Source organism: Phoca vitulina, unplaced genomic scaffold, assembly GCF_004348235.1.
Source record: "Phoca vitulina isolate PV1807 unplaced genomic scaffold, GSC_HSeal_1.0 scaffold87, whole genome shotgun sequence".
Classification (NCBI taxonomy): Eukaryota; Metazoa; Chordata; class Mammalia; order Carnivora; family Phocidae; genus Phoca; species Phoca vitulina.
In genome coordinates, this window is record NW_022589790.1 from 1574764 (window position 1) to 1578319 (window position 3556).

The following is a 3556-nucleotide window of genomic DNA, read 5'->3' on the forward strand; positions in this document are numbered from 1 at the left end:
TGCTACTGAGTTCTTCCAATATTTTTTGGTAAATTTTGTTATTTTTCAGTCCTAAAATACCCACTTGGTTCCTTTTTAAACATTATCTATTTTCCTCCTGAGAATTTTGATGTTTCCATTCAAGAATGGTCATGCTTTTTGAAATACTATTGTAATACCTACTTTATAATTCCAACATCTATGTTATCTTGGGATAGTGTCTGTTGTCTTTTTCCTAAGAATGTTGGAATTTTTCTGATTTTTATATTTTGTGCAATTCTGCATTATATCCTGGACATTTTGAATATTATGAGACTCTGGGTCCAGATCAGGGCTGAGTCTAGGCTTCCATACGCAACTCTAGGAGACTACCCTGGGTTTCTTTTTCTCTCACCACCTGATACATTCCAGCTCCCAGGGGCTACTTCTTTTTCCTGGTCTTCCGGTTAAAAATCCAAGGCTTTGGGTTCTCTCTGCTCTCACCTCATGGATATATTTACCTCCAGGTCCAAGTAGCAGGAAAGTAGTGCCTCTGAACAGAGATAAGGGTTCCCCTCCCTCAAAGGTTTAGATGTCTGCTTAACCACCACTGTCCTTACCACAGGAATGTCTGGGAGTACCAGAGTGGTCTTACTTCAAATTCTGGTTTCCTTCTTAAGTCTGTCTTCTACCATACTAGTCAGGGTTCTCAGATGGCTGCTCCATGCATTCTCTCTAGGGTTTTTATTTATATTTGGTGGGAGAGACAAGGTGGCAGGTGCATACTCCCATTTAAACTGGAACAAGAACAGTTTAACTCAGTCGGTTAAGCATCCAACTCTTGATCTCAGTTGAGGTCTTGATCTTGGGGTCATGAGTTCAAGCCCCACATTGAAAAATAAAGTGGAACAAGAACGAACCAAAAGTTATTTTATTTCCAATGACTACATCCGCAGGAGATAAACTCTCAAACAGGAAATTTATGTGAGTACAAAGGAAAAATTCTTTTTTTAATTTTTATTTATTTTTAAAAGATTTTATTTATTTATTTGACAGAGAGAGACACAGCGAGAGAAGGAACACAAGCAGGGGGAGTGGGAGAGGGAGAAGCAGGCTTCCCGCGGAGCAGGGAGCCCGACACGGGGCTCGATCCCAGGACCCTGGGATCATGACCTGAGCCGAAGGCAGACACTTAACGACTGAGCCACCCAGGCGCCCCTAAAGGAAAAATTCTGACTGGAAGCTTCATCACATTATGCAATCACTTTTTGCCTCAAATTTTTATTAAAATTATAAACATACAGAAAAATGTAAAGATGACCAATGAACATCTCTATATCCTCCACAAAGCTGACTAATTTTTCACAACAGTTGACTAATTTTTTACATACCTACCTGAAAATGTTCTGCAGACACCATGACTTTTTAAACTTGAAAACTTTTACATGCATCTTCTAAGAATAAGGACATCATTCTAAATACCTCAATACCACCATCACTTCTAGGAAAACGAAACATATGACATTATCTAAAACCCATTCCATCCTCATACTTCCCCAAGTACCCCCTCCCAAATGTCTTTTATAGTTGCTCTAATTTTTCTGAATCAGAAGCCAACTAAGGATCACAACTTGCTTATGACTCTTGAGTGCCTTAATCTAGAAGTCTCCTTTTTGTTCTACTATGTTGGCTTCTTGAAAAATCCAGACCAGTTGTCTTGTACTAAGTCTCAAACTCTGGGTTTGTCTATTTCCTCATCGTGGAATTCGACTTGTTGCTCTCTTGTCTTTCTTATAAATAGGAGCATAAATCTGGATGAGAGGTTTAATTAGATTTTCATTAAACACTCTTGGCAAGAATACGTCCCGGATGGTCACATGTGTCTCATCCTGCATCTCATCAGGAGCCACACAACGTCAGGCTGTCCCACCAGTAGTGAAATTCAGTTTGACAGCCAGATCTCTCCGTTAGAAAGGTGTATCATTTCTTTGCAATTGGTATTTGTGAACTTTGACACCATATAATGTTCCTTAAAATTTTTTTCACCTAATGGGTTTATCATCCATTCAATTTGCCTAGTTTAATCACATTGTTATAAAATAGTGATTTTTCTAAATCTGTCATTCCATATACAGTTAAAAGATGGCATTCTTCAGATTAGTTTATAGAGAGCTTTCCTTTTTTTTTCCACCATTTTTTCATTATGGGCTCATTTTTACTTAGCATGTTATAACCAATTACACTGACTGTTATTTTTGATGTTTAAATTATCTTAAATTTGACCAGTGAGAGCACTTTCAAGATGGCTCCCGTGTCCTTCTGACATTATCCTTTGAGTGCTTAGTCTTGAAGTGCTATCTTTTTGTTTTGTTTCATAAAAAGATACCTCAGACACATCTTCTACTTTCCCTGCTCCAGATATGGAATCAGCATTTCTCCAATGAGCCCAGGCTCCTTTAGTGGGGAATAGCATTTGGAAACCAAGATCTGGGTACTAAGCATGCTCATTGCTAGAATATCTTGCAAATGGCTCTGTCCAGTATTAAACACTGAGGTCTTTTTAAAAGCTCATTTCCTTGTAAATATACTTAAATATATAAAAAGATGTTTTCAAATGAGTTAAGGCAAGTCAAGAAACATGCTATGCTGAATGCCTGCATTTAATTCTAAAACCTTTCTCAGACAGAAGGTTCTAGCTACTTTTATTAGAACACTTTTTTAAATGATACCAATTGTGAAAGTGAGATATAAAATTGTGGGACGTGGGCCCAGGGGAAAATGCAATGTATGTTAAAAATATGGAAAATGTTTGGAAAGCCAATTTTAACTGATGACTAGAATGTTTAATAATAAAATATTCACATATCACTTTACACAAAAGAATTCCTAAAAGATGAATAACAAAAACAAACTAAAAGGCAATCTTATATGTGAAAACCCCAAAAGCAATTTCACCATCTGGACCTAAGCTGAGTCTGAGGATTTATGTACAGTTATTATAAAAGCAGGTATAATTAGGGACACAGAAGAAAAAGAAAGAACGAGACTGTAAGATTGCAGTTAGGGGGAACCTGGTAAACACAGAAATAAAACTGATTAAATTACCGCAATTGTGCCTATAACCAGTTTACAAAATAAACAGTGCCTAGTACTCTTAGCACTTGAGGTTGGAAGCCAATGATTATAATTCATATCTATAATTATCCTAGAAAACCAGAGCTGAAAACTTAGATTCTAGCCTTGACTCTGCCCAAGAAGCTCAATTTTGTTAGTAAAATGAAAGGCTATAAATAAACTAAATGAAAATTCCTCCTGGCTCTAATAAGCTACCAGGTACAGTCAGATTCTGCAAATACATACCTTCTGCAACAGATAAGAGAGTATTTGTGTTGACAGTCTCCCTTGCTTTAGTTCACTGCACCTTCTATAATACTATCCTAAGACTCTATTCAGTAGTGTCAAGTCATATCAAATTAAGAAATAATATAAGGAAAAGGAAAAGAGATTCCATTTGGGCAAAATTTTAATTTCCAAAACGAAATTGTAAATTAATTTTTTAATCATCAGAGACTTTTGGAAAAAATATACATATATTCTA